The 12992-nt window shown below is 45.3% G+C and overlaps 6 non-coding genes across 6 annotated transcripts; all 6 read right to left on the reverse strand.

Annotated features, from left to right (window-relative positions):
- Positions 1-1420: 1420 nt before the first annotated feature.
- On the reverse strand, positions 1421-1493 carry trnar-ccu. The gene has a single exon. It is a non-coding gene; the product is annotated as a tRNA-Arg (tRNA).
- Positions 1494-3091: 1598 nt separating this feature from the next.
- Positions 3092-3164, reverse strand: trnar-ccu. The gene has a single exon. It is a non-coding gene; the product is annotated as a tRNA-Arg (tRNA).
- Positions 3165-4764: 1600 nt separating this feature from the next.
- trnar-ccu lies at positions 4765-4837 on the reverse strand. Its single transcript has one exon. It is a non-coding gene; the product is annotated as a tRNA-Arg (tRNA).
- Positions 4838-8107: 3270 nt separating this feature from the next.
- On the reverse strand, positions 8108-8180 carry trnar-ccu. Its single transcript has one exon. It is a non-coding gene; the product is annotated as a tRNA-Arg (tRNA).
- Positions 8181-9778: 1598 nt separating this feature from the next.
- On the reverse strand, positions 9779-9851 carry trnar-ccu. The gene has a single exon. It is a non-coding gene; the product is annotated as a tRNA-Arg (tRNA).
- A 1598-nt stretch (positions 9852-11449) lies between these two features.
- On the reverse strand, positions 11450-11522 carry trnar-ccu. The gene has a single exon. It is a non-coding gene; the product is annotated as a tRNA-Arg (tRNA).
- Positions 11523-12992: the final 1470 nt, after the last annotated feature.

Here is a 12992-nt window from a genome sequence, read left to right on the forward strand (position 1 = left end):
CAAGAAAGTCGTCTTTGAACTACGGTCAAAAAGCGGGGCCTGCTCCAAATCTGCACAAGTTGCTAAAGCTTCCAAGTTCTTTGGTGGCACAAAGTGGAGAAAACAGTGACACTTTTCCTGCAAAGTCATTATGGATTTTGTCTTGATTGAACTGGTAGGCAAACACTGTTGACTGGAAAGCTGTCTAGAGTTTACCCCTGCCTACAGTTTGCTTAAAGCTGGCATACTCTCCAGCATCCCTGTTATCTTGTATAAAATGAAGTGAGTACAGAGGATGGACCGATGGATGGTTAGGAAGCCCCAAGAATGTTAGTGTTAGACAGCTTAAACACCTTAGAACTGACTAAAATTTAAAGACTAATGCCACCTGCAGAGAATGAGTCACTATCGACCAAGAGATCTGAATGGAGCAACAGAGTAGGACGTTGACTCTGAGGTGGGGATGAAGCCTCTTCATACGGTCACTTTTGCACTGTGTTGTTGAATCCATTGAAGGATTTCCGATCATTGTGGGCTGCTAGTTTTTAGGGACTGGTACTCTATTTGCGCTGTGTCATCCGTGCAGTATATCAAAAGTGGTTGTAAAATTGTGTTTAAATTAGCTGAAACTGAACTCTGACTTGCAACTCTAAGCAACTACAAGCAGACCGTAACAACATATAGGTCTGGAGAACTTTCCCAACTTTGTCTACAAGATCTAGGCAGCAACCGTGCCGTTTGGCACAAGCCAAATGTGAGAGGAAACTTGACGGACTTGAAAGGAGACGTTTCATCGTGTTGTACGGAGGTCAAATGTGCAAATTACCTTTCAAACACAAGGAAGTCAGGCTGCAACGGCCGAGTGTTTAAGGCGTTGGACTTGATATCCAATGGGGTTTCACCATGTAGGTTTGAACCGTACTTGGAGCTGAATATTTGGGTCCTGGAATGTGTTGATCTTTCACAGTGGGGTCACAACCAGCAAAGAATAATTGCAGTGGACATTTTGGACGCTCATCCAAGAACAGCAAGGGACGCCTGCAGTGAGACTCCAAGGTATTCCTTGCATGAAATCAAACTGAATGTGTACAACCTGCTTGAAATCCTTTCACAAACGTGGAAAAGGCTGATGCATGACAAACATAGAAGGGAAAAAAAAAGACTGAAATTGTTTGATTCTAGAGCAACAGGTGTCATTTAAGTGGCAGGAGCCCCCACTAAATACTTTTGTTGGGAATGAGCCCATTTAAAAGAGCTGAAGGGCTTTTGAAGGGACAACAGGGTTGCGTTGGAGGTAGGTGTCTTGCGTCAGCCGTAGGATGTTTCAGGCAACATGTTGAGGTGGTTGTAGAAAACAAAGGTTAGCTAGCAGAGGATGGTTTCGGTCCATCGACCTCTGGGTTATGGGCCCAGCACGCTTCCGCTGCGCCACTCTGCTGCACACCCCAGATGGGACTTGAACCCACAATCCCTGGCTTAGGAGGCCAGTGCCTTATCCTTTAGGCCACTGGGGCAGGTTTTGCTGAGCTCAGATGAGGGCCATACAATGACAGCCACACAAACAGCTGCACTGTAGATATCAGTTCCTTCATAAGCTGCATTTACCCAGGATGTCTCATTACAGTGGAAATAGGTAATCCAAATGGCAAGAAACACTTTGGCCTGATGGCAGTCAGCTGTGCTCGCACCAGTACAAGAAAGTCGTCTTTGAACTATGGTCAAAAAGCGGGGCCTGCTCCAAATCTGCACAAGTTGTAAAGCTTCCAAGTTCTTTGGTGGCACAAAGTGGAGAAAACAGTGACACTTTTCCTGCAAAGTCATTATGGATTTTGTCTTGATTGAACTGGTAGGCAAACACTGTTGACTGGAAAGCTGTCTAGAGTTTACCCCTGCCTACACTCTGCTTAAAGCTGGCATACTCTCCAGCATCCCTGTTATCTTGTATAAAATGAAGTGAGTACAGAGGATGGACCGATGGATGGTTAGGAAGCCCCAAGAATGTTAGTGTTAGACAGCTTAAACACCTTAGAACTGACTAAAATTTAAAGACTAATGCCACCTGCAGAGAATGAGTCACTATCGACCAAGAGATCTGAATGGAGCAACAGAGTAGGACGTTGACTCTGAGGTGGGGATGAAGCCTCTTCATACGGTCACTTTTGCACTGTGTTGTTGAATCCATTGAAGGATTTCTGATCATTGTGGGCTGCTAGTTTTTAGGGACTGGTACTCTATTTGCGCTGTGTCATCCGTGCAGTATATCAAAAGTGGTTGTAAAATTGTGTTTAAATTAGCTGAAACTGAACTCTGACTTGCAACTCTAAGCAACTACCAGCAGACCGTAACAACATATAGGTCTGGAGAACTTTCCCAACTTTGTCTACAAGATCTAGGCAGCAACCGTGCCGTTTGGCACAAGCCAAATGTGAGAGGAAACTTGACGGACTTGAAAGGAGACGTTTCATCGTGTTGTACGGAGGTCAAATGTGCAAATTACCTTTTAAACACAAGGAAGTCAGGCTGCAACGGCCGAGTGTTTAAGGCGTTGGACTTGATATCCAATGGGGTTTCACCATGTAGGTTTGAACCGTACTTGGAGCTGAATATTTGGGTCCTGGAATGTGTTGATCTTTCACAGTGGGGTCACAACCAGCAAAGAATAATTGCAGTGGACATTTTGGACGCTCATCCAAGAACAGCAAGGGACGCCTGCAGTGAGACTCCAAGGTATTCCTTGCATGAAATCAAACTGAATGTGTACAACCTGCTTGAAATCCTTTCACAAACGTGGAAAAGGCTGATGCATGACAAACATAGAAGGGAAAAAAAAAGACTGAAATTGTTTGATTCTAGAGCAACAGGTGTCATTTAAGTGGCAGGAGCCCCCACTAAATACTTTTGTTGGGAATGAGCCCATTTAAAAGAGCTGAAGGGCTTTTGAAGGGACAACAGGGTTGTGTTGGAGGTAGGTGTCTTGCGTCAGCCGTAGGATGTTTCAGGCAACATGTTGAGGTGGTTGTAGAAAACAAAGGTTAGCTAGCAGAGGATGGTTTCGGTCCATCGACCTCTGGGTTATGGGCCCAGCACGCTTCCGCTGCGCCACTCTGCTGCACACCCCAGATGGGACTTGAACCCACAATCCCTGGCTTAGGAGGCCAGTGCCTTATCCTTTAGGCCACTGGGGCAGGTTTTGCTGAGCTCAGATGAGGGCCATACAATGACAGCCACACAAACAGCTGCACTGTAGATATCAGTTCCTTCATAAGCTGCATTTACCCAGGATGTCTCATTACAGTGGAAATAGGTAATCCAAATGGCAAGAAACACTTTGGCCTGATGGCAGTCAGCTGTGCTCGCACCAGTACAAGAAAGTCGTCTTTGAACTACGGTCAAAAAGCGGGGCCTGCTCCAAATCTGCACAAGTTGTAAAGCTTCCAAGTTCTTTGGTGGCACAAAGTGGAGAAAACAGTGACACTTTTCCTGCAAAGTCATTATGGATTTTGTCTTGATTGAACTGGTAGGCAAACACTGTTGACTGGAAAGCTGTCTAGAGTTTACCCTCTGCCTACACTCTGCTTAAAGCTGGCATACTCTCCAGCATCCCTGTTATCTTGTATAAAATGAAGTGAGTACAGAGGATGGACCGATGGATGGTTAGGAAGCCCCAAGAATGTTAGTGTTAGACAGCTTAAACACCTTAGAACTGACTAAAATTTAAAGACTAATGCCACCTGCAGAGAATGAGTCACTATCGACCAAGAGATCTGAATGGAGCAACAGAGTAGGACGTTGACTCTGAGGTGGGGATGAAGCCTCTTCATACGGTCACTTTTGCACTGTGTTGTTGAATCCATTGAAGGATTTCCGATCATTGTGGGCTGCTAGTTTTTAGGGACTGGTACTCTATTTGCGCTGTGTCATCCGTGCAGTATATCAAAAGTGGTTGTAAAATTGTGTTTAAATTAGCTGAAACTGAACTCTGACTTGCAACTCTAAGCAACTACAAGCAGACCGTAACAACATATAGGTCTGGAGAACTTTCCCAACTTTGTCTACAAGATCTAGGCAGCAACCGTGCCGTTTGGCACAAGCCAAATGTGAGAGGAAACTTGACGGACTTGAAAGGAGACGTTTCATCGTGTTGTACGGAGGTCAAATGTGCAAATTACCTTTTCAAACACAAGGAAGTCAGGCTGCAACGGCCGAGTGTTTAAGGCGTTGGACTTGATATCCAATGGGGTTTCACCATGTAGGTTTGAACCGTACTTGGAGCTGAATATTTGGGTCCTGGAATGTGTTGATCTTTCACAGTGGGGTCACAACCAGCAAAGAATAATTGCAGTGGACATTTTGGACGCTCATCCAAGAACAGCAAGGGACGCCTGCAGTGAGACTCCAAGGTATTCCTTGCATGAAATCAAACTGAATGTGTACAACCTGCTTGAAATCCTTTCACAAACGTGGAAAAGGCTGATGCATGACAAACATAGAAGGGAAAAAAAAAGACTGAAATTGTTTGATTCTAGAGCAACAGGTGTCATTTAAGTGGCAGGAGCCCCCACTAAATACTTTTGTTGGGAATGAGCCCATTTAAAAGAGCTGAAGGGCTTTTGAAGGGACAACAGGGTTGTGTTGGAGGTAGGTGTCTTGCGTCAGCCGTAGGATGTTTCAGGCAACATGTTGAGGTGGTTGTAGAAAACAAAGGTTAGCTAGCAGAGGATGGTTTCGGTCCATCGACCTCTGGGTTATGGGCCCAGCACGCTTCCGCTGCGCCACTCTGCTGCACACCCCAGATGGGACTTGAACCCACAATCCCTGGCTTAGGAGGCCAGTGCCTTATCCTTTAGGCCACTGGGGCAGGTTTTGCTGAGCTCAGATGAGGGCCATACAATGACAGCCACACAAACAGCTGCACTGTAGATATCAGTTCCTTCATAAGCTGCATTTACCCAGGATGTCTCATTACAGTGGAAATAGGTAATCCAAATGGCAAGAAACACTTTGGCCTGATGGCAGTCAGCTGTGCTCGCACCAGTACAAGAAAGTCGTCTTTGAACTACGGTCAAAAAGCGGGGCCTGCTCCAAATCTGCACAAGTTGCAACGCTTCCAAGTTCTTTGGTGGCACAAAGTGGAGAAAACAGTGACACTTTTCCTGCAAAGTCATTATGGATTTTGTCTTGATTGAACTGGTAGGCAAACACTGTTGACTGGAAAGCTGTCTAGAGTTTACCTCTGCCTACACTCTGCTTAAAGCTGGCATACTCTCCAGCATCCCTGTTATCTTGTATAAAATGAAGTGAGTACAGAGGATGGACCGATGGATGGTTAGGAAGCCGCAAGAATGTTAGTGTTAGACAGCTTAAACACCTTAGAACTGACTAAAATTTAAAGACTAATGCTACCTGCAGAGAATGAGTCACTATCGACCAAGAGATCTGAATGGAGCAACAGAGTAGGACGTTGACTCTGAGGTGGGGATGAAGCCTCTTCATACGGTCACTTTTGCACTGTGTTGTTGAATCCATTGAAGGATTTCTGATCATTGTGGGCTGCTAGTTTTTAGGGACTGGTACTCTATTTGCGCTGTGTCATCCGTGCAGTATATCAAAAGTGGTTGTAAAATTGTGTTTAAATTAGCTGAAACTGAACTCTGACTTGCAACTCTAAGCAACTACCAGCAGACCGTAACAACATATAGGTCTGGAGAACTTTCCCAACTTTGTCTACAAGATCTAGGCAGCAACCGTGCCGTTTGGCACAAGCCAAATGTGAGAGGAAACTTGACGGACTTGAAAGGAGACGTTTCATCGTGTTGTACGGAGGTCAAATGTGCAAATTACCTTTTAAACACAAGGAAGTCAGGCTGCAACGGCCGAGTGTTTAAGGCGTTGGACTTGATATCCAATGGGGTTTCACCATGTAGGTTTGAACCGTACTTGGAGCTGAATATTTGGGTCCTGGAATGTGTTGATCTTTCACAGTGGGGTCACAACCAGCAAAGAATAATTGCAGTGGACATTTTGGACGCTCATCCAAGAACAGCAAGGGACGCCTGCAGTGAGACTCCAAGGTATTCCTTGCATGAAATCAAACTGAATGTGTACAACCTGCTTGAAATCCTTTCACAAACGTGGAAAAGGCTGATGCATGACAAACATAGAAGGGAAAAAAAAAGACTGAAATTGTTTGATTCTAGAGCAACAGGTGTCATTTAAGTGGCAGGAGCCCCCACTAAATACTTTTGTTGGGAATGAGCCCATTTAAAAGAGCTGAAGGGTTTTTGAAGGGACAACAGGGTTGCGTTGGAGGTAGGTGTCTTGCGTCAGCCGTAGGATGTTTCAGGCAACATGTTGAGGTGGTTGTAGAAAACAAAGGTTAGCTAGCAGAGGATGGTTTCGGTCCATCGACCTCTGGGTTATGGGCCCAGCACGCTTCCGCTGCGCCACTCTGCTGCACACCCCAGAAGGGACTTGAACCCACAATCCCTGGCTTAGGAGGCCAGTGCCTTATCCTTTAGGCCACTGGGGCAGGTTTTGCTGAGCTTAGATGAGGGCCATACAATGACAGCCACACAAACAGCTGCACTGTAGATATCAGTTCCTTCATAAGCTGCATTTACCCAGGATGTCTCATTACAGTGGAAATAGGTAATCCAAATGGCAAGAAACACTTTGGCCTGATGGCAGTCAGCTGTGCTCGCACCAGTACAAGAAAGTCGTCTTTGAACTACGGTCAAAAAGCGGGGCCTGCTCCAAATCTGCACAAGTTGCAACGCTTCCAAGTTCTTTGGTGGCACAAAGTGGAGAAAACAGTGACACTTTTCCTGCAAAGTCATTATGGATTTTGTCTTGATTGAACTGGTAGGCAAACACTGTTGACTGGAAAGCTGTCTAGAGTTTACCTCTGCCTACACTCTGCTTAAAGCTGGCATACTCTCCAGCATCCCTGTTATCTTGTATAAAATGAAGTGAGTACAGAGGATGGACCGATGGATGGTTAGGAAGCCGCAAGAATGTTAGTGTTAGACAGCTTAAACACCTTAGAACTGACTAAAATTTAAAGACTAATGCTACCTGCAGAGAATGAGTCACTATCGACCAAGAGATCTGAATGGAGCAACAGAGTAGGACGTTGACTCTGAGGTGGGGATGAAGCCTCTTCATACGGTCACTTTTGCACTGTGTTGTTGAATCCATTGAAGGATTTCTGATCATTGTGGGCTGCTAGTTTTTAGGGACTGGTACTCTATTTGCGCTGTGTCATCCGTGCAGTATATCAAAAGTGGTTGTAAAATTGTGTTTAAATTAGCTGAAACTGAACTCTGACTTGCAACTCTAAGCAACTACCAGCAGACCGTAACAACATATAGGTCTGGAGAACTTTCCCAACTTTGTCTACAAGATCTAGGCAGCAACCGTGCCGTTTGGCACAAGCCAAATGTGAGAGGAAACTTGACGGACTTGAAAGGAGACGTTTCATCGTGTTGTACGGAGGTCAAATGTGCAAATTACCTTTTAAACACAAGGAAGTCAGGCTGCAACGGCCGAGTGTTTAAGGCGTTGGACTTGATATCCAATGGGGTTTCACCATGTAGGTTTGAACCGTACTTGGAGCTGAATATTTGGGTCCTGGAATGTGTTGATCTTTCACAGTGGGGTCACAACCAGCAAAGAATAATTGCAGTGGACATTTTGGACGCTCATCCAAGAACAGCAAGGGACGCCTGCAGTGAGACTCCAAGGTATTCCTTGCATGAAATCAAACTGAATGTGTACAACCTGCTTGAAATCCTTTCACAAACGTGGAAAAGGCTGATGCATGACAAACATAGAAGGGAAAAAAAAAGACTGAAATTGTTTGATTCTAGAGCAACAGGTGTCATTTAAGTGGCAGGAGCCCCCACTAAATACTTTTGTTGGGAATGAGCCCATTTAAAAGAGCTGAAGGGCTTTTTGAAGGGACAACAGGGTTGTGTTGGAGGTAGGTGTCTTGCGTCAGCCGTAGGATGTTTCAGGCAACATGTTGAGGTGGTTGTAGAAAACAAAGGTTAGCTAGCAGAGGATGGTTTCGGTCCATCGACCTCTGGGTTATGGGCCCAGCACGCTTCCGCTGCGCCACTCTGCTGCACACCCCAGATGGGACTTGAACCCACAATCCCTGGCTTAGGAGGCCAGTGCCTTATCCTTTAGGCCACTGGGGCAGGTTTTGCTGAGCTCAGATGAGGGCCATACAATGACAGCCACACAAACAGCTGCACTGTAGATATCAGTTCCTTCATAAGCTGCATTTACCCAGGATGTCTCATTACAGTGGAAATAGGTAATCCAAATGGCAAGAAACACTTTGGCCTGATGGCAGTCAGCTGTGCTCGCACCAGTACAAGAAAGTCGTCTTTGAACTACGGTCAAAAAGCGGGGCCTGCTCCAAATCTGCACAAGTTGCAACGCTTCCAAGTTCTTTGGTGGCACAAAGTGGAGAAAACAGTGACACTTTTCCTGCAAAGTCATTATGGATTTTGTCTTGATTGAACTGGTAGGCAAACACTGTTGACTGGAAAGCTGTCTAGAGTTTACCTCTGCCTACACTCTGCTTAAAGCTGGCATACTCTCCAGCATCCCTGTTATCTTGTATAAAATGAAGTGAGTACAGAGGATGGACCGATGGATGGTTAGGAAGCCGCAAGAATGTTAGTGTTAGACAGCTTAAACACCTTAGAACTGACTAAAATTTAAAGACTAATGCTACCTGCAGAGAATGAGTCACTATCGACCAAGAGATCTGAATGGAGCAACAGAGTAGGACGTTGACTCTGAGGTGGGGATGAAGCCTCTTCATACGGTCACTTTTGCACTGTGTTGTTGAATCCATTGAAGGATTTCTGATCATTGTGGGCTGCTAGTTTTTAGGGACTGGTACTCTATTTGCGCTGTGTCATCCGTGCAGTATATCAAAAGTGGTTGTAAAATTGTGTTTAAATTAGCTGAAACTGAACTCTGACTTGCAACTCTAAGCAACTACAAGCAGACCGTAACAACATATAGGTCTGGAGAACTTTCCCAACTTTGTCTACAAGATCTAGGCAGCAACCGTGCCGTTTGGCACAAGCCAAATGTGAGAGGAAACTTGACGGACTTGAAAGGAGACGTTTCATCGTGTTGTACGGAGGTCAAATGTGCAAATTACCTTTTAAACACAAGGAAGTCAGGCTGCAACGGCCGAGTGTTTAAGGCGTTGGATTTGATATCCAATGGGGTTTCACCATGTAGGTTTGAACCGTACTTGGAGCTGAATATTTGGGTCCTGGAATGTGTTGATCTTTCACAGTGGGGTCACAACCAGCAAAGAATAATTGCAGTGGACATTTTGGACGCTCATCCAAGAACAGCAAGGGACGCCTGCAGTGAGACTCCAAGGTATTCCTTGCATGAAATCATACTGAATGTGTACAACCTGCTTGAAATCCTTTCACAAACGTGGAAAAGGCTGATGCATGACAAACATAGAAGGGGAAAAAAAAGACTGAAATTGTTTGATTCTAGAGCAACAGGTGTCATTTAAGTGGCAGGAGCCCCCACTAAATACTTTTGTTGGGAATGAGCCCATTTAAAAGAGCTGAAGGGTTTTTGAAGGGACAACAGGGTTGCGTTGGAGGTAGGTGTCTTGCGTCAGCCGTAGGATGTTTCAGGCAACATGTTGAGGTGGTTGTAGAAAACAAAGGTTAGCTAGCAGAGGATGGTTTCGGTCCATCGACCTCTGGGTTATGGGCCCAGCACGCTTCCGCTGCGCCACTCTGCTGCACACCCCAGATGGGACTTGAACCCACAATCCCTGGCTTAGGAGGCCAGTGCCTTATCCTTTAGGCCACTGGGGCAGGATTTGCTGAGCTCAGATGAGGGCCATACAATGACAGCCACACAAACAGCTGCACTGTAGATATCAGTTCCTTCATAAGCTGCATTTACCCAGGATGTCTCATTACAGTGGAAATAGGTAATCCAAATGGCAAGAAACACTTTGGCCTGATGGCAGTCAGCTGTGCTCGGACCAGTACAAGAAAGTCGTCTTTGAACTACGGTCAAAAAGCGGGGCCTGCTCCAAATCTGCACAAGTTGCAAAGCTTCCAAGTTCTTTGGTGGCACAAAGTGGAGAAAACAGTGACACTTTTCCTGCAAAGTCATTATGGATTTTGTCTTGATTGAACTGGTAGGCAAACACTGTTGACTGGAAAGCTGTCTAGAGTTTACCTCTGCCTACACTCTGCTTAAAGCTGGCATACTCTCCAGCATCCCTGTTATCTTGTATAAACTGAAGTGAGTACAGAGGATGGACCAATGGATGGTTAGGAAGCCGCAAGAATGTTAGTGTTAGACAGCTTAAACACCTTAGAACTGACTAAAATTTAAAGACTAATGCCACCTGCAGAGAATGAGTCACTATCGACCAAGAGATCTGAATGCAGCAACAGAGTAGGACGTTGACTCTGAGGTGGGGATGAAGCCTCTTCATACGGTCACTTTTGCACTGTGTTGTTGAATCCATTGAAGGATTTCTGATCATTGTGGGCTGCTAGTTTTTAGGGACTGGTACTCTATTTGCGCTGTGTCATCCGTGCAGTATATCAAAAGTGGTTGTAAAATTGTGTTTAAATTAGCTGAAACTGAACTCTGACTTGCAACTCTAAGCAACTACCAGCAGACCGTAACAACATATAGGTCTGGAGAACTTTCCCAACTTTGTCTACAAGATCTAGGCAGCAACCGTGCCGTTTGGCACAAGCCAAATGTGAGAGGAAACTTGACGGACTTGAAAGGAGACGTTTCATCGTGTTGTACGGAGGTCAAATGTGCAAATTACCTTTTAAACACAAGGATGTCAGGCTGCAACGGCCGAGTGTTTAAGGCGTTGGACTTGATATCCAATGGGGTTTCACCATGTAGGTTTGAACCGTACTTGGAGCTGAAAATTTGGGTCCTTGAATGTGTTGATCTTTCACAGTGGGGTCACAACCAGCAAAGAATGAATGCAGTGGACATTTTGGACGCTCATCCAAGAACAGCAAGGGACGCCTGCAGTGAGACTCCAAGGTATTCCTTGCATGAAATCAAACTGAATGTGTACAACCTGCTTGAAATCCTTTCACAAACGTGGAAAAGGCTGATGCATGACAAACATAGAAGGGATAAAAAAAGACTGAAATTGTTTGATTCTAGAGCAACAGGTGTCATTTAAGTGGCAGGAGCCCCCACTAAATACTTTTGTTGGGAATGAGCCCATTTAAAAGAGCTGAAGGGTTTTTGAAGGGACAACAGGGTTGTGTTGGAGGTAGGTGTCTTGCGTCAGCCGTAGGATGTTTCAGGCAACATGTTGAGGTGGTTGTAGAAAACAAAGGTTAGCTAGCAGAGGATGGTTTCGGTCCATCGACCTCTGGGTTATGGGCCCAGCACGCTTCCGCTGCGCCACTCTGCTGCACACCCCAGATGGGACTTGAACCCACAATCCCTGGCTTAGGAGGCCAGTGCCTTATCCTTTAGGCCACTGGGGCAGGTTTTGCTGAGCTCAGATGAGGGCCATACAATGACAGCCACACAAACAGCTGCACTGTAGATATCAGTTCCTTCATAAGCTGCATTTACCCAGGATGTCTCATTACAGTGGAAATAGGTAATCCAAATGGCAAGAAACACTTTGGCCTGATGGCAGTCAGCTGTGCTCGCACCAGTACAAGAAAGTCGTCTTTGAACTACGGTCAAAAAGCGGGGCCTGCTCCAAATCTGCACAAGTTGCAAAGCTTCCAAGTTCTTTGGTGGCACAAAGTGGAGAAAACAGTGACACTTTTCCTACAAAGTCATTATGGATTTTGTCTTGATTGAACTGGTAGGCAAACACTGTTGACTGGAAAGCTGTCTAGAGTTTACCTCTGCCTACACTCTGCTTAAAGCTGGCATACTCTCCAGCATCCTTGTTATCTTGTATAAAATGAAGTGAGTACAGAGGATGGACCGATGGATGGTTAGGAAGCCGCAAGAATGTTAGTGTTAGACAGCTTAAACACCTTAGAACTGACTAAAATTTAAAGACTAATGCCACCTGCAGAGAATGAGTCACTATCGACCAAGAGATCTGAATGGAGCAACAGAGTAGGACGTTGACTCTGAGGTGGGGATGAAGCCTCTTCATACGGTCACTTTTGCACTGTGTTGTTGAATCCATTGAAGGATTTCTGATCATTGTGGGCTGCTAGTTTTTAGGGACTGGTACTCTATTTGCGCTGTGTCATCCGTGCAGTATATCAAAAGTGGTTGTAAAATTGTGTTTAAATTAGCTGAAACTGAACTCTGACTTGCAACTCTAAGCAACTACAAGCAGACCGTAACAACATATAGGTCTGGAGAACTTTCCCAACTTTGTCTACAAGATCTAGGCAGCAACCGTGCCGTTTGGCACAAGCCAAATGTGAGAGGAAACTTGACGGACTTGAAAGGAGACGTTTCATCGTGTTGTACGGAGGTCAAATGTGCAAATTACCTTTTAAACACAAGGAAGTCAGGCTGCAACGGCCGAGTGTTTAAGGCGTTGGACTTGATATCCAATGGGGTTTCACCATGTAGGTTTGAACCGTACTTGGAGCTGAATATTTGGGTCCTGGAATGTGTTGATCTTTCACAGTGGGGTCACAACCAGCAAAGAATAATTGCAGTGGACATTTTGGACGCTCATCCAAGAACAGCAAGGGACGCCTGCAGTGAGACTCCAAGGTAATCCTTGCATTAATTTAGAACCGATTTTTTCAAATGCGACCCAGGCCACTTGGATATGTGGTCTTAAATCCAATTAGTTTTTGACCTTTTGCCATTCGACTTTAGTCTGAACGGCCAGGTCTCATTAATCCAACCTACACGTCATACACATCATTGTTTACAAACTTTTATCTGTAAATGCACTCACACCACTCTCCCATCCCTCCTGACTGTGACTCCTTATCCACGTTTCTCTGTACAGACGTTGCTGCCAC

This window comes from Melanotaenia boesemani, chromosome 15, assembly GCF_017639745.1.
Source record: "Melanotaenia boesemani isolate fMelBoe1 chromosome 15, fMelBoe1.pri, whole genome shotgun sequence".
NCBI classification, from domain to species: Eukaryota; Metazoa; Chordata; class Actinopteri; order Atheriniformes; family Melanotaeniidae; genus Melanotaenia; species Melanotaenia boesemani.